The 18,230-nt window shown below is 43.3% G+C and overlaps 1 protein-coding gene across 25 annotated transcripts in view; it reads right to left on the bottom strand.

Moving 5' to 3' along the window:
* The window catches only part of ATXN1 (ataxin 1), a 426,916-nt gene that overhangs the window by 189,969 nt on the left and 218,717 nt on the right, over nt 1-18,230 (bottom strand). For 23 of the 25 annotated variants that reach the window (XM_070777661.1, XM_070777663.1, XM_070777660.1 and 20 more), the window contains one exon: nt 2-62. The exons of 1 other annotated variant lie outside the window; for it this stretch is intronic. The gene's annotated coding sequence lies outside the window, so the exon portion shown is untranslated. Of the gene's footprint in view, nt 1; nt 63-14,844; nt 14,919-18,230 lie in introns of all 25 variants that reach the window. One more of the 25 variants, XM_070777664.1, reaches the window with a different exon arrangement.

Below are 18,230 nucleotides of genomic sequence, written 5' to 3'. Positions count from 1 at the left end.
CCCTGTGAAAATAGCAGTCTGGTCTCTCTCCACCCAGAAAACGGACTAATTTCTTTGGAAAACTGGAAGAGAAAAAGATTAAAAATAAAACATTAAACCCATCCTATAAATTGGCTTGGGGACGCGGGCCAGGGAGATGAGACCCCTCCTAGCACCGGGCCCCTGATTACTTACTAGGCACGCAGCTAATTTCTGAAGACCGTGGACCTCCCACCGCTTGGCTGAGTATGAGAATTTTAAAGACGGAGCTCTGAACAATTAATATGAAGAAAATAATCATGTGCATGATTCCTTTATCTCCAGAGGAGTGAACCTTTGAAAAAGGAGTGTCGTGGGGCCGCACCCCGCGGGTCTTCAAGGCTTGTAGTTGCCCAGGCTCGAGATGAGAGGAAGAGCCCAGAGACAGCGACAGAGACATCTGGACAAGGCGGTCCTCCACTGAGGCCTTGGAGAGACAAATCCCCGTGTGCAACAGACGATGAGCAACACACGGACATGGCCGCACTCCTCACTAATTGGGGGAGGAGGCTACAATTTATAGGGGGAATAAAGGGCAGGTGGGCTCCCCCAGTTACCAGGGAAACCCAGAGGTTAGGGCAGAGCAAGCACGTAGGCAGTTACTGATTAAGCCCTGTAATTAAGGGATTGGATAGTCATGTGAGTGAAGCCGAGCCTGGTCGGGCAGGCGATGCAGAGACCAAGGGAACTGCCATCTTGATTGGCCTGACCATACAATATATAGTTCATATATATTGTGGTGCCTGGGAAATCATTTTTAGGTAGACCTTTAAAACCGCCACGTCTGCACCCCAACAATGGGGCTAACTGAAGATGTCTTCATAGTAACCAGAGCATCCCATCATGTCACTTTGCCTTCTCCCAAAATGGGGTACCCACAACTCCATCCATCCCTCCCCGCCGGCCGGCGCCACTGAAGTCCATGACCCCAAAGGGATCCATAATTAAGCTCCTACGGGAAGGGGGACTTGGCAGAGAGGCGCCCACATATCAGGCGGACTGAGTAATCCCATGAGGAAGCCACGGTGTCTGAGATAAAGTGTGGGAAAGAACCGAGATGATGTGAGTGTTGGAAGAGGAAGCCTGGAAGACAAAGGCAGATAAGGCGGTGACAGCCACAGACCGTTTAATCTGCATCACCCAAGGAACTCGGCGCAAGATCCAAGTTTTTAAAAATTTCCACAGGCTGTTTTCAAGACGGCTTTGCAGGTTCAGGAGGGGAGGAGGCAAGGCGAGCCTAGCTCCCCAGACTGGTAATTTTCACACGATCCCAGAGTACCAGGGATCCAGTCTCCAGCCACTGCTTTTCCTTCCTTTTCCCTAAAAGGAAAAGAGCACTGCGACCTCTAGGGCTGGATGGACAGTCTCCTCTCGGGGAGGTGTCCACTGGCCACAGATTCCCAGACTCGGTGCCTCAGAATCTTCTAGGCTGTCTTCACAGCCCCAGGGAGAAAGCCCCCTCCCCGACCGCCAGCCTGTGCGGGGAGAGGAGAGGGGTACTGAAAGCACGTGATCCTGCCTCTTGGGAAGTTCACACGCTGACTGAAAGCCCTGCAGGGAAACACTGCAATCCCCGAGAGATGGTCCTGGCCCCACTGGTGAAATCTCTGAGCGCCGTCTTTCGAAAGCAACACTTTATAATTCACTCGCATACATTAACCTTTTCCTCCTTAAGGCAGACAGGAGGTTTAGAGTGAGATTCACCAGGACCCCACACACTGATTTCAGAGTCAAACCTGAATCTGAGTCTCAGATGCGTCACCCACCACCTGTGCGATGCCGGGGACATAAACTCTCGGAACCCTTTCCTCATTTGCATTGATGGCGGTCATAATACCAACTTCACATCATGTCTCAGGTTCTCAGTGCAGTCCTTGGCACGCAGAAGAGACTTAATAAAAAGAAAATCCCTTAATGCCGTGCAGCATAACACATTTACAGATCTGTGACGACAAGACACGGCAGAGAAAACTGTGGGTATCTGTATTGTATTCTCTTTTTCTCCACGCCCCAAAAATGAGATGAGAAAAATGAAAACAAAGTAAAACCATTTACTGTGAACAATCAGGGCTTGTCAGGTGGCTCAGTGGTAAGGAATCCACCTGCCAATGTAGGAGACTTAAGAGACTCAGGTTTGATCCCTGGGTGGGGAAGATTCCCTGGAAAAGGAAATGACAACCCACTCCAGTATTCTTGCCTGGAGAATCCCATGAACAGAGGAGCCTGGTGGGCTACAGTTCACGGGGTCACAAAAGCCGGACACAACCAAAGCAACTAGGCACATGCCCACGTGAACAATTAGGTAATACAGATAAGGAAGGAAAAAACCCCAGATAATACAAAGCAGCAAAAGTTCCACTAATAACACTTTGAACATTTTCACTTCTACAGCAGCAAGGTCTCAGCTATGCTCAAATATACAGAATATAACATACACATACTTATATCAATAAAATTATATACATATATACAGTGTATTTATAACATTCTATGATACCATTCATATTGTTCTTGTCTAATATTTTACTTGTTATATTGTAAAACTTTTTTAACATCAACAAATTCATACCCATCATAATTGTTTAAGGACTACAAGAGTATTGCGATGAAAGAACGAACCACTAAATCCATATTTGTTGAATTTACAGAATTTATCAGTGTCCCACATTTATGAGAAACGACTACATTTATGGTAGCGTGTGATTCTTTTGCTTCTACATCATCATCAAGATTGGGAAAGGCAGCGTGTATAAATATCAGAAGCCTTAACAACAAAAAATTGTTTTGGTTTGAGTGGGTGTAGCTGAGAAGACTACAAACTAGTACATATACTACAGGGAATAATATCACAAATCACAATATTCAGTGAGTCTCCAATACATTGAAAGGGGACAAAATTTTAAAGACCAGGAGTACCAGCGGATATAGATGCCTCTTTCAAGTGTGAAAATCGTTAAGTCTGAAGTTCAAGAGGTGTCCCTGTTTACGGCCCGATTGTGGTGGAGTGATTTCATGCTACAGAGAGAAGTAAACTGGAAATTGTAGACTCCTGTGTGAACCTAAAAATTATAATCACATTATACAAACTAGAAAACTTTTAAAAAAAAAATCAGAATTTACCATATTTAGAAGATATCAAGAATGGGAATGTTTGTGCGGTCTCGATATTTCTAATCTAATTTCCTTCTCAAAGAGAATGGTTGGTCTGGTAAAAACGTATGTGATACAGCTTAACTGAGTTGCACGACACGTGCTTGTCCTCGGCTGAGAAACTAGTAACCGGGAAAGTGAAGGTATGCCCGCGATCAGCAGAGTGTAGAGTGAACTCGTCCTCCAATTATGAATGGAACCCTTTAATGCATTGCCAACCCTGCTCCTACAAGCAGGCAGGAGGTGGGGAACTGCCAGGGAGCACAGCGAAAGAAGACAGGGCACATTGTGGCAGCAGAGAAATGCCAAATCAGATACCAGCTGAAAAATTCTGGTATCTGAGACCAAAAGTGGAGAAACACAAGAGTTCGACTTGTGGGTTCCCACAAATGCACAGGTGATAAACCCTTCACACGCTACGTTCTAAGAAAAGTTCATGCTTTGTCCAGCTTATGCGACTTTTAGGGGAAGTAACAATTTGTGGTGGGGGGCATGTTCGTAGAAGAGATTTCTACTGTCCTATGTTGTCCATGAGTAACAGCATCAACACCTGGAGATAAGAACTTAGATCTTAAAATTTAGCTCTGGATGGAAGCAGAGAAAGCATCGCTTCCACAACTCCCTCTAGGGACTTTACTGTATGGAGGAATATGGAGTGAGCTACGTTTAACAGATCTCTTTTGATGGTACAGTTTAGGAGCTTGTGAGAAGTTCCTAAATCTAACCATGAACTTCTTAAAGGGACAGAGTTTCTGCTTTGCTTCTCTCTGTCATGGTCCCTGCTTTCTGCATGAGAAGAAACCAGATGGTCAGGCTGTGGTGTGCAGTATCCAGTATAATGTCTCTTTTATGCAGTGGAACCTAAATGACACATGTTCTTAAATGTGCTTTCAAAGGGACCTTTGCATCCTTTGATGGTGTAGGTAGGCTGGCCCGGAGTACATCCTTTGATGGTGTAGGTGGGCTGGCCCAGAGTACATTCTGTAGAGCAGACCCAGCCATGGAAAATGAGGGTTTAGATTCTAAGACACCCCCATCCAATTGTGTGTCTCTGGTAAATATGATGTAGCTAGGAAAACTGGACTGACACTCTCTATTCCACACTTACAACATATTTTTGGACTACTGATTTAGGAAAGTTCTGTGTTGCCATTGTATAATGTCATCCTGAGTAAGCACTGGATTCCTTATTATTAACTATTCCCATTTACTGGGTGGCTAATTATGCCAACAAGGGCTTCCCTGGTGTCTCAGCAGTAAAGAATATGCCTTCAATGCAGGAGATACAGGTTCAATCCCTGGGTCAGGAAGATCCCCTGAAGAAGGAAAAGGGAACCACTCCAGTGTTCTTGCCTGGGAAATCCCATGGACAGAGAAGCCTGGCAAGCTATAGTCCATGAGGTTGCAAAAGAGTGGGACACGATTTCATGACTGAACAACAACACTTATGCCAACAAGTTTTATCCACTATCTTTAATTCTCACAAAATCTCTGTAAAACAGGTTCTCTTAGACCCAATGTGCAGATAAGGAAAACAAGGTTCAAGACACGTGGCCTACCCAAGGTTACATAACCAGTAGGTGACAAAGCAAGAATTCTAAGCCAGGTCTGCCTGGCTTTTCTGGCCAAAGAGAAAAAGAGAGGAGCACTGTGGCAACAAGCATGTGGATTTCTGTATGGAAGCCCTGGTACGTAGCATTCTGTTGAACACAAAAGCCAGCACTTGCTCCCACTAAATAAGCAGACATTTCGTTTTCAGGTTATAAAATAGATGGGGGGCAGCAAGTGAGGATGCTAGAACCGATGTCACCCACAGCAGTGAAGGGCGACTCGCGCCATCCAACAGGCGCTGGGCAAACACGCTTCAGGCAGAGGAGCAGGACCAAACTGCTGACAGTTGCAACGACACAAAACGTAGCCGTGGCAAGTCGCTTGAACAATTACTTCGCATCATTCTGATTATGAGCCACAAGCATGCAATCAGCAGCACAGAGACGATCTCAAATGATCTCCATCAGCATTTTACTTCAGCTATCACAGCAGATGGAACAGACTCTCATCTGACCTAAACACAATGTTAATGACCCACATACGAAGAAAGTGCAGGCAGAACAGGGGCACGGGGGCAGTGGCCTTGCTGGACGCCAGTGGTCATAATAGATGCATTTTATTTCGTTCAACTTCTCCATTTACTACCTCAGAGTAAATAAACACCATTTATGTGTTTCTCATCTGATACACTTATCCACAGTCTAACTCAATTGAAAGACTTAAGTAAGCTTACAAATTCCCCAGACTTAATAATGCATGTGGTACACATCTCTACAATCATATTCCATTGTAAATTTTTGTGAGTTTGCATTTCCCCCACTCAATTGTGGCCCAGCCCTGAGAGCAAGGAATTGACATCATTTATTTCTGTATTCCCAACATCGAGTCCAGTGTCTGGCATCAACAGTAGACAACAAAATATGCAGAAATGAATGAAGTCTCATCGGGCCATAAATAAGAAGGCACACTTACTGAGCGGATGGATGACCCCCCAGTTGTTCTAAGGGCAAGATCTGAATTCCAAAATGTATCTACAAATTGAAAAGATGATGGTACAAATTGAAAAGATTTGGGGAAATATATATCATGAAAATCTGTTCCTAGGGGGAAAAAACACACAGATACAAAAATAAGGAAATACTGCCCTCATACCAACTGAAGAAAATCATTTGCAAGGGGATTCTCACCAGACTGTGCTCAACATTAAAGCCTTTAAACTCATGGAGGAGAGAGTATTTGGGAAGCGGTTCCCGAGGAGAGTAATTAAAATCACTATAGGTTAGGAACCACATCTGGAAGAGAAATACTGATTATTAGATTAAGGGGGGGGGGGGCGGAGAATTCAACTTTTCTTCTCAAAAAGTAAAGGAAAAAGGCTATAAAGCTTTCAATAGATCAGCACTAAACCATGGGCTTTCCTGGTGACTCAGTGGTAAAGAACCTGCCTGCCAATGCAGGAGACATAAGAGACCTGGGTTCGATCTCTGGGTCAGGAAGATCCCCTGGAGAAGGAAATGGCAACCCACTCTAGTATTCTTGCCTGGGAAATCCCATGGATAGAGGAGCCTGGTGGGCTACAGTCCATGGAGTCGCAAGAGTCGGACGTTTAGCAACTAAACAACAAGAAATGAAAACTAACGCTTTCACTATGAGTTGGGGCAGTAAGCCTCATGAAATGGGATAAAGCCTCTATTTAGCCTTTAGATAAATATTATATCTACAGCAAAATGTGACGTCTCACCAGATTCATCCACTATTGAGATCCTATTTGGATTGTACTGAATGGTTACCTGCCATTCTGTGTGAAAAGGCATTTTCAGGCAGACGTTACTCCTAGCTTCATGATTTCCTGGGAGCCTGTGTTTGTGGGTGATTATGAGTGTATGTTGTGTGCGCACAGGTCTAGAATTCCCAATGATCTCAAAGGATATTATAAATAATCTTTTTTAAAACTTTTATATTGGAGTTTATTAATAACATTCTGTTAGTTTCAACTGCAAAGCAAAGTGACTCAGTTATATATACACATGCATCTATTCTTTTTCAAATTCTTTTCCCTTTAGGTTGTTACACAATATTGAGCAGAGTTCCCTGTGCTATACAGTAGGTCCTTGTTGTTATCCAGCAAAGGAGGGATATAGTTTGGGAGTTTGGGATTGAGATGTACACACTGCTATGCTTAAAATAAAAACCTTTTAAATTGAATATTTAATATCCTTGACTTGCCAAAACATACTATATAAGCTCCTCAAAGTCCATGCCCGTACACCTTAACAATTCTCCTGGTAATTAGCATAAGATCACTGCATGAACGGCTAAACGGTTGAACAGAGGGCAAGACAAAATCAGCAAACCAACGGCATCTTAAAATTCCAAAACTGCCCATTGCTACCTTAGCAAGGCTGCACCTCTGGCTTGGAGGGAGTGGTAAAAGAAGCAGGACGCTATTTTTAGAGTAAAAAGCCACAAGCTTTCTGTGCTATACGTTTCCCAGCCACGTCCCTGCAGTATAACTCCTCTTACTGTACGTAAAGATCAGAGCTACTTCACTGAAGTTTAGTATAAACAGGGACTTTCACAGGGCAAAGGCAAGCGTCAAATACTGTGACTTTTTTTTTTGGCTATGGCATGTGGGATCTTAGTTCCCTGACCAGGGGCTGAACCTGCGCCCCTTGCACTGGAAGCGTTGGAGGCTTAAACCACTGGAGCACCAGTGAAGTCCTCTAGATACTGTAACTTTAAAAAATGCTGCCTGTGTTAGAAACCTTTCAGCCACACTGGGCAGGAGTCCTGCTAGATGCAAAAGTTATGGCCCCAATCAAACAAAAAAGGCTTAATTAAAGAACACATCTGGACACAACGTTGGAGTTCAGCAAATTCTCAAAAGTCATTTTCTCTTACACCTCCATGAGCTTCACAGCTTTCAAACTACTCGAGTGTAGAGTGAATGGTCAGCCGTCAACACCACTATATCGTGTCAATTGTTTAACGGTACTTCTTAAATGTCTAGAATAGTCAAGGGCTGGCAAACTTTTTCAGTAAAAAGAGCCAGACAGGAAATGTCTTAGGTTTTGTGGGTCTGACAATCTGTCACAACCACTCAGCTCTGCCACTGTCCCACAAAGGCTGCCATAGACAATACTATACAAACGGGCATGGCTGTGTGCCAATAAAATTTTATTTGTAAAAGCAAGAGGAGGTGGGATATGGCCCATGGGCCAGAGTCTGTCAACCCCTGGTGTAGAATATCATCACACTGGGAACCTGAAAAACAGAATCTCTGTTTCCTCCTTTTCCCCAAAAGAGATTTTATTTTAACTTAGTAAAAAGTCAGATGACAATATCACACACTATCCAAAAGCAGTAACTGGCTTATTTCTGCAGCACTCACCACTGAACTTCCTTTACAATAAGCGGGAAGGGCAAATCTTTCAGTGTCAGGTGGAATTTTCCAGAGGGGCAAGTCTCTGCATTTATGTCTGCATGACATACATGTAAAGGGAAGAGGCTGCCCAGAGAACCCTGGGTAAGTGCCCAATAGCCTTGAGAAGCAGGGAAGAGGCTGCCCAGAGAACCCTGGGTAAGTGCCCAGTAGCCTCAAGAAGCAGGGAAGAGGCTGCCCCAGAGAACCCTGGGTAAGTGCCCAATAGCCTCAAGAAGCAGGGAAGAGGCTGCCCCAGAGAACCCTGGGTAAGTGCCCAATAGCCTCAAGAAGCAGGGAAGAGGCTGCCCCAGAGAACCCTGGGTAAGTGCCCAATAGCCTTAAGAAGCAGTGACCTTTCTAGGCAATCAGGGAGACATCTGTGCCAGGGCCAAAAACAAACCACCTGATTAAAAATGGGCAAAGGACTTGAACTGACATTTCTCCAAAGAAAATACACAAATGGCCAATAAGCACACAAAATAATGCTTAGCATCGCTAACCATCAGGAAAAGGCACATCAAAACCATACTGAGATACCACTTTGCACTTCTTAGGATGGTGGCGATTATCAAAAACAACAAACAAAACCACAGAAATACCATGTAATGGCCAGAATGTGGAGCAACTGCAATGCTTATGCATTACTGGTGGGAATGTAAAAGGGTGCAGATACAGCTACTGTGGAAAACAGTATGATTGTTCCTTAAAAAAAAATTAAACACAGAATACCATATGATCCAGCAATCCCACTTCTGAATATATACCCAAGAAAGGAAGGAAGGACTTGAACATACATCTGTACATGCATGTTCATAGCAGTCTTATTCTTTAAAAGCAAAAGCTGGATGCTCTCAAGTGTGAATGAGCAAATGGTAGTCATCAAACACGCAGGGGAATATTATACAGCCTTTTAAAAGGAGGACATTCTAACACATGTTACAACATGGAGGAATCTCGAGGACATTATGCTACATGAAATAAGTCACAAAGGGACATACACTATATGATTCCACTTATATGAGGTACCGAGAGCCATCCAACTCATAGACAGAAAGTAGAATGGTTGTCAGGGGCTGGAAGGAGGGGTAATGGAGGGTCTGCTTCATGGGTACAGAGTTTCAGTCTGGGAAGACAGAAGGCATTCTTCAGATGAATGGATGATGATAGCTGCACAACACTGTGAATGTCCTTTATATTAGTGAAGTGTACACTTAAAAATAATAAATTTCATTTTATGCATACTTAACCACAAGTTTTTAAAAAAAGATTTTTGAAAAAAATCACATTTTTCAGGTGATCTGTTTAGACCAGGTTATCCCAAGGAGGTCCAAGTCTGTCATGCTTGAGAGGGCTGGTTTACAGGAAGCAGCTGAGGAATTGCAACTGGGTTTGAAAATTTGACAGGCCCTGTTCCCAGGTGGCTCAGATGGTAAAGTGTCTGCCTGCAATGCGGGAGACCTGGATTCGATCCCTGGGTTGGGAAGATCCACTGGAGAAGGAAATAGCAACCCACTCCAGTACTCTTACCTGGAAAATTCCATGGACAGAGGAGCCTGGTAGGCTACAGTCCATAGGGTTGCAAAGAGTCAGACACTTTCAGTGACTTCACTTTCACTACATCTAGAATCATTTGGACTAGAAGAAAATACAAGCGTTCCCACTAACATGGAATAGGACCTTATGGTCCCTGCCCACCCCACCCATGTCCTCCACCTGCTTTTTGTCTGCAGAAAAACTTTAACCAAAAAACATGTTTAATCAGAGAAATGAGAAAATACATAAATAAAAGAAAACAGTCAAATAATAATAGTTCTATCATTAAGCAAAGTCAAGGACTTTTAGTTCCTCTTCAAAGGCTGCAGATAATATTCTGAGCTGTGAGAATATCCTGTTAGCTGTTTTGTAGATACTGAAACCCCAACCAGGTGGAAGAAGCTAACTACATGATGACCAGACTGTAGCCATGACATAAGCTGCCACAATTCCAAGAACTGAACTCAAGGAAATGTGAACAAACCGACCTGGAACTGAAGATTCACTATACTTAAAACAGTCAAGATGACACTGATCAGACCACCCCATGGACTAGCTCCCTCCTTAGTTGATACATCCCTGAAACCCGCATTAAAGGCTATTGCCCACTGACTGCCAGGAGATGGGAGAGAGTCAGCCTTTGGGCACAAGTCTGTCTCCTCCTCCATTTGCACATTGCAGTCCTCCAAAATAAAGCAAACTTTCCTTTCCACCAACCTTGCCTCTTTATTGGCTTCTGAACGGTGAGCAGCCAGACCCCACTCTAAGCAACGCTAAGACTCAGAGTGAACCAGGGCACCCAAATCTGTGATGTGGCCAGAAGACGAGCACTCTGCTCTCTGAATGCTACAGCCTCAGAGACTCAATATGACAGTGAATCAGTCAGTGACAGCTAAGAAGAAAAGGGAACTTTACCTATCTACTTCACGGAAGGACATAAGAAAGAACAGAGAGGTAAAAGAAATCCCTGTCATCAAGGCAAAGCAACTCCCTGTGGAAAATTCTGAAAGAGATGGGAATACCAGACCACCTAACCTGCCTCTTAAGAAACCTGTATGCAGATCAGGAAGCAACAGTTAGAACTGGACATGGCGAACAACAGACTGGTTCCAAATAGGAAAAGGAGTACGCCAAGGCTGTATATTGTCACCCTGCTTATTTAACTTATATGAAGAGTACATCATGACAAACGCTGGGCTGGAGGAAGCACAAGCTGGAATCAAGATTGCTGGGAGAAATATCAATAACCTCCAATATGCAGATGACACCACCCTTATGGCAGAAAGTGAAGAACTAAAGAGCCTCTTGATGAAAATAAAAGAGGAGAGTGAAAAAGTTGCCTTAAAGCTCAACATTCAGAAAACTAAGATCATGGCATGTGGTCCCATCACTTCATGGCAAATAGATGGGGAAACAGTGGAAACAGTGTCAGACTTTATTCTTCTGGGCTCCAAAATCACTGCAGATGGTGATTGCAGCCATGAAATTAAAAGACGCTTACACCTTGGAAGGAAGTTATGATCAACCTAGACAGTACATTAAAAAGCACAGACATTACTTTGCCAACAAAGATCCGTCTAGTCATGGCTACGGTTTTTCCAGTGGTCATGTATGGATGTGAGAGTTGGACTATAAAGAAAGCTGAGCACCAAAGAATTGATGCTTTTGAACTGTGGTGTTGGAGAAAACTCTTGAGAGTCCCTTGGACTGCAGGGAGATCCAGCCAGTCCATTCTAAAGGAGATCAGTCCTGGGTGTTCATTGGAAGGACTGATGCTGAAGCTGAAACTCCAATACTTTGTCCATCTAATGTGAAGAGCTGACTCATTTGAAAAGACCCTGACGCTAGGAAAGATTGAGGGCAGGAGGAGAAGGGGATGACAGAGGATGATATGGTTAGATGGCATCACCGATTCGATGGACATGGGTTTGGGTAGACTGTGGGAGTTGGTGATGGACAGGGAGGCCTGGCGTGCTGCGGTTCATGGGGTCGCAAAAAGTCGGACACTACTGAGCGACTGAACTGAACTGAACTCCCTGAGGATGAAGGTGATAACTCAGAATCTCCAGCTACAATAAGAAAAGTCTTTCCCTCCCTAACCCTGCTCTCCTTGGTCACATCCATCTGACTGCTTTTAGTTGACGCTCTTGAAATATAAGCTCCTCTAATTCTGAACAATGCTCAACACCATAGAACCATGCCCAGGAGGTGACCTTATGAGAACTGTCCGTATTTGCAGATCACTCTTCCAGGGGTTACTCGGGTAAGCTTACATTCTTGCAAAGTCAAGCTAACAGAGGGCCACATGACCTACGACCAACAGGGTGATGCTGAGTCATGGTTTCTCAAGTGAAGGAAAATGATACTTCTTCCCATATTCTTGATAAGAAACAGGAAGATTCTTCCAAGTATAAGGAAGGAGAAAAATCCTACAGCCACACTGCTTATATATGACATGGACAACTACATACTAGTGATGATGGATCTTCTCCCACCCAAAACAAGGAGGAAGACTGGGTTATCTTCCAACTCAGTTATCCAGAATGGCCATCCGAGGGTCTCAAATATCCCCACTAACTACAGTATTTTCTAACTATCAGAGTTTTAGCCAACATGATGGAAAATGCAATTTTTCTTCAAGAGCACTCATCTCTGTTGTAACCTCGTTTTTTTTTTGTTTTTGTTTTTGTTTTTGCCAGTTCTTGTCAGAGAATTCAAAGCACTGAAGGGAAATGTGTATATGGGGGGAAAAAAACTGCTGGAGGAAGAAAAATAAACTCAGAGCAGGGGTATAGACAAGATTTTTAGATAGCAAAAGCCATTAGTAAACAGGGTAATGTTGAATAACCAGCTGGAGGGAAGAAAGAAGCCCTGGTTTGTAGCGTTTGCAGATTTCTATAAACCCTCCCACCATGACCAACTTCCGGCTAGCAACACGATGCCAACTTGTTCTAAAATTTCCTAAAAATTTAACAACTAACTTGTGAAAGCCAGTGCAAGCTGGCTCCAACACACCGCTGGCTGAAGCCCATTTCCCTTATCTCATCAAAATCAATTAGCCCTGTTTCATATCTGAAATAAACCCCCAAAGCTACAGTCCTTTCTTAATTTCAGGCCTCTTCTTATTTTTCTTGTTCTTGTTGTTGAGTCACTAAGCCGTGTCTGACTCTGCCACCCCATGGACTGCAGCACACCAGGCTTCTCTGTCCTCTGCTATCTCCCAGAGTTTGCTCAAACTCACGTCCATTGAGTCAGTGATGCCATCCAACCATCTCATCCTGTGTTGTCCCCTTCTCCTCTTGCCCTCAATCTCTTCCAGCATCAGGGTCTTTTCCAATGAGTTGGTTCTTGGTGTCAGGTGGCCAAAGGATTGGAGCTGAAGCTTCAGCATCAGTCCTTCTGATGAATATTCAGGGTTCATTCCCTTTAGGATTGATTGGTTTGATCTCCTTTCAGTCCAATGGACACTTGAGTCTTTTCCAACACCACAATTCAAAAGCATTAATTTTTCAGTGCTCAGCCTTCTTTATGGTCTAACTCTCACATCTGTACAGGACTACTAGAAAAACCATAGCTTTGACCATATGGACCTTTGTAGGAAAAGTGATGTCTCTGCTTTTTAATACGTTGTCTAGGTTTGTCATAGCTTTCCTTCCACGGAGCAAGTGTCTTCTAATTTCACAGCTTCAGTCACCATCCACAGTGATTTTGGAGCCCAAGAAAATAAAATCTGTCACTGCTTCCACTTTTTCCTCTCCTATTTGCCATGAAGTGATGGGATCAGATGCCATGATCTTAGTTTTTTTTTTTTTTTTTTTTACTGTTGAGTTTCAAGCCAGCTTTTTCACTCTCCTCTTTCACTTTCATCAAGAGACTCTTTAATTACTAAAAGAGATCTGTTGGGATTTCCCTGGTTCAGTGGTTGGGACTCTGCCTTCCAATATAGAGGACATGGGTTTGATCCCTGGTTGGGGAACTAGGACCCCTACATGCTACATGCATGGGAAAATAAAAAGATTAACAAAAATAATTTTTTTTAAGATATCATATCTTTTCTTCCATCTCCCTGCCTGGAATAAAATTAGCTCAAGCCTGATAGTGTATAAGAAGCCTTCTTCAAATGCTCTTTGACTGTACTAGCTTTTCTCCGTTCTGATTTTCGACAGCACTTCTCTATTACTCCTCTTGGATTCTAGAGGGTTGGGTTCCATGAGGGCAGAGAAGGTTCTCATAGCACTTCGCCCCCGCCGAGTCCGTGACCTGGATTGAACTGAAGGAAATCCTGCTGACTTTTCCATCTGGGCTGATGCTGTCCAGTGAGTGAGGCTCACCAGCTAGGACCCATGGGCACAAGGGCGCTCACTACTGTACACGCCAAACTTCCCTGGCAGGAAGGGAGGAAACTAATATTTGTTGAGCAGGAAATTTCTGTAAGCCCTAGAGCCCAGACCTTGGTTTCTAACACCGTTTTGTAGCAAAAGGAACCAGAGTTCTTTGGAGAAACAGCGAATTCTAGAACTGGGGCAGGGAACATTCAAGATTAATATGAAAGGAATGCTTAAAAAACAAAAAAAACCACAATGATGATGGCATATCAAAGCAAAACAGGAATCAACATTCCTAATATTCCCCATGGCCAAAACTGGAACAATTTAAGAAACAAGATAACTAGCACTGGATTATAACCTAAAGAATAAAAACACTCATTAGTTTATACTGATATAAGAAATGAGATGGCTGGATAGCATCACCTACTCAATGGACATGAGTTTGAGCAAACTCTGGGAGAGAGTGAACGACAGGGAAGCTTGGCATGCTGCGACTGTGGGGTCAAAAAGAGTCAGACACGACTTAGTGCCTGAACAACAGCAAAGAAATGACAGTCAATAAATAAATGGAGGAGACTACACAAAGCTGTGCATAAGACTTCATTAAGATACACTGATCGCAAGGAGGGGGAAGGCAGCTCCCAGCTCCTTAGGTGTGGCTTTTCCCAAAGAGTATAACGTGGAAGGTGGGCGGGTGGGGGTGTGTACGCCAAGAGTAACTGAGTGGAGAAAGGGCATGAACGCCACCTCAGACCGATGATCAAGGTCAACATCAACAGGGATAAGTCACGTTGATAGCGTGTCCCTGATATACATGATGTGACGAAAATGGCAACTTACCAATTTTGAGGAGTACTGATCAGTTCTTTCGCTGAACGTCCTTCAGCTGGGGTTTTTCTAATCCTAACAGAAACCTAGGAGAAATCCCCAATGATCAGCACTCCTCAGAACTGTCAAGGTCATGTCAAGTCTGAAAAACTGTCATGTTCTAGAGGAGCCTCAGGAGAGATGACAGCTAAATGTAACACGGCCTTCTGGATGGGGCCCTGAAACAGGAAAAGGACATCGGGTAAAAACTAAGGAAATCTGAATAAACTGTGGACTGTAGTTACTATATATATATAGTTTTACTTAATACCCCAAATGCTGTTTAATGGTTTCATTCTCATTTTACAGGACAATGAGGAGAAAAAAAAAAAAAAAAGATATAACTATTTTGCCCAAGCAAACAAAGTTAGCAATTGGTAGAATTCAAGTTGAAACTCATGTTGAGTTGTTCTAAGAGATTTAGAAGTTTTAACTCATTAATCCTCACAGCAGCACAATAAAGAAGGAGGACTAAGATTATTCCCTTTCCTGGTGTAGAAACTGAAGCTCAGAGAGGCAGGGTGAGTTGTTCAGGGTTGCACAGCTAAGGTTGCTCACAGTAAAAAAGTTTCTCAGGAATTGTTTATTTGACCCAAATGTAAACATATCTGATTATTCTGGAGCATCTCATTTTAGAAAGTTAGTTTCATGATTTCTCCCTTTAACCTCTTTTACAGAAAATTTACCCCCAACCCCACCATCAGCAGTGAAAGACTGCATTCTTGCCAATGAGCTGCAATTAGGCTATTAAGTAACAGACACAAGGCCAATGTTTGTTAATTAGCCAAAAGCCATATAGGATAATGAGCTCTAGATTCTGCAGAGTTTTATATTCCACACAGACCCTCCAAATCATGTGTGTGGCTTGGATGGATTACAATACTTGCCCTTATCACAGTTTAAAAACACATCATTATTGCTCCGGTCAATAAACATCTTGAACAGTGCATTCACAATACATCTACTTCTTTGATAATTTCCATTTACTCGGTCATTTACTCACCTGATCTTCAATTCTTAGTTGACCTTACCTACCTTAGGACTTTTTTGTGTATTTGTTTCATATGAAGTTTTTCTTGAGAGATAGGAGTTAATTAAATGATTTAGGAAAAATGTGCCTCTTCTGACTCGAATACTGGATTGTTATTATATTTTACGAAAGTTAAAGTTTATTCCAGATCACTTTAAGTGTGCGCTGTCCTGAGTTTAGGTGCTTGACAGACTCATGAGTGCCAGCAAATGTTTAAGCTGTCTAGAAGGTTTCCCTGTTCTCCTCCTCTGTGAATCGATGGCCTTGCCAACTGCCACCAGAAAAAAAGTGTTTCTCTTCTGCCACGTGATGCGACCAAGAGCGAAAGCCAGCTCTCTGCTTACCCTCAGAAAAGGGCTCAGTGCACGAGTATCTGTAGACTAGCAATGACTTTCTAATCAGAATAAAATCCAATTCAGGCAAAAAAACAGATGCTCGACTAGGAAGGGGAAAAAAGTCTTCCTTCCCAGAAGTGATGCTACAATCAGTACATTCTTCCAATCAGATACAATGAGTTTAATGGCAACATGCCAGATTAGGACGTTTGATGAAACCCTTTGAAAGAATTCAGTTCCTTCCTACCTCGTAAGAAATCTACCCTGGGGACAGGTATTCCCTTCTTCTCTACGCCCCCAAAACCCTGCCAGCCAGTGAGAGACTATAAGTGGTCAGGGCACCAACTCTGAAGACAGAGTCTAGGTTTAAACGACCTTGGACTAATTACTTAATCTCATTGTTCTTGGATGCTCAATTTGCATAATAATGGTTGTAAGGATTAAAGGATTAATATATTAAAAAGCACTCAGAATTTTGGGGCACATTATTAAGTACTACTTTTGCTATTTGTTGTTTAGTCGCTCAGTTGTGTCCGACTCTTTGCAACCCCATAGACTGTAGCCCGCCAGGCTCCTCTATCCATGGGATTTCCCAGGCAAGAATACTGGAGTGGGTTGCCATTATGGATAGACAACAAAACAGCTGACTGCTGCCCAATGATTCCAAGATAAGTATTATAACCTACCCTCTCCCCCTACCTCCCCCTCACCCACTCACTGTCCTTCACCTGCCCACCTGCTCTCAAAGTTTGTTCATTTAAGACCTGTATCTATTCCAAAGCCATTAAGGCCTGGTCTGCAACCACAGGATGTTGGCAGATAGAAACCCCTATTTGCATGGCTAATGTATTTATCCAGATTAAATGTATGGCTAACTATACAGTTCACTTCTCCTTTTTTTTTTTTAAACTAGGGTTTTTCGCATGCAGATTTTATCATCATGCTTACTTCCTCTCTTTTCTTGTATTAAAAAATCTTTTCATCTTCTGCTGTGTCCCACCCCACTGTTGAATTTTTTAAAAAGGAAAGAAAAAGCACACCAGCCAACAGGCTCAGAACCCTAAGTATTTTGCTCTGAACTTCACACTGACAGTATTCTACACTGTCATGGCAGTTTAACAGAGAATTGAAATTTAATGAGAAGAGATAAGAGAGAAGTACAGATAAAGGAACTCTTGAAAATCAGCCCTAACAGTCCCATGAAGGCCTGGGTGGCCTCAGAGCTTATTAATATAGACTGCCTCTCACCAAGGGGCATGTAATTTCGTTTTGCAGTCGTTTCTTCAAAACACCATCATACCGCTTTACCTTTAAACAAGGACATTCTGTAACCAGGGATTCACCTATGGGGCTTAGTCATCCGATCGGCCTCAAGGTCGCCGACTTGAGTAACACGATGAGAATGACCTCATTCACCCACTATAGAACCGTTATATCACCGATCGATACAGGAGGCCTCTGCGCATTGTCAACAAAGCCTTCTCGAGGGAGCGCCCTGCATACATCAGAAACAAATTACACCCTTAAAGGCAGATGACATACGAATGCAGAAAGATCCTTTCTGCAAGGCAAAGCTTTTGTTCAGTGTGAAAGGAGCACCAATCCAACCTCAAAAAAGGGCAGGGGGTGGGGGTGAAGGAAGAGAGAGAAGAGAGAATCTTTGACATGTTTCTCTTGCCTTGCCTCTCGGATGCAGGATGCATCTTCCAGGGGCTCACGAGGCAGGAGGGGAGACAAAAATGGGAGTATGATTACAAGGGACTGTGATGCTGAGGACCGAGAACCAGCAACACTCCTGGCACACCCATTAGGAGTGTGCTCTACGGCACCAATTTCACAAGGCATGGTGAAATAGTAACAGTGTCCACGATATACGTGGGAAATGGCTCACCACGTATTAGTCGTTATTCGAATTAGTTTACAAGTATTGGCTCTAACTTTAGCTCTCTGACAACCTGGTGCCCCAGGGTCTAATATCATTCCCATTGTACAGA

The sequence above is a fragment of the Bos indicus genome, chromosome 23 (assembly GCF_029378745.1).
Source record: "Bos indicus isolate NIAB-ARS_2022 breed Sahiwal x Tharparkar chromosome 23, NIAB-ARS_B.indTharparkar_mat_pri_1.0, whole genome shotgun sequence".
NCBI classification, from domain to species: Eukaryota; Metazoa; Chordata; class Mammalia; order Artiodactyla; family Bovidae; genus Bos; species Bos indicus.
This window is presented reverse-complemented; position numbering and strand designations above follow the sequence as displayed.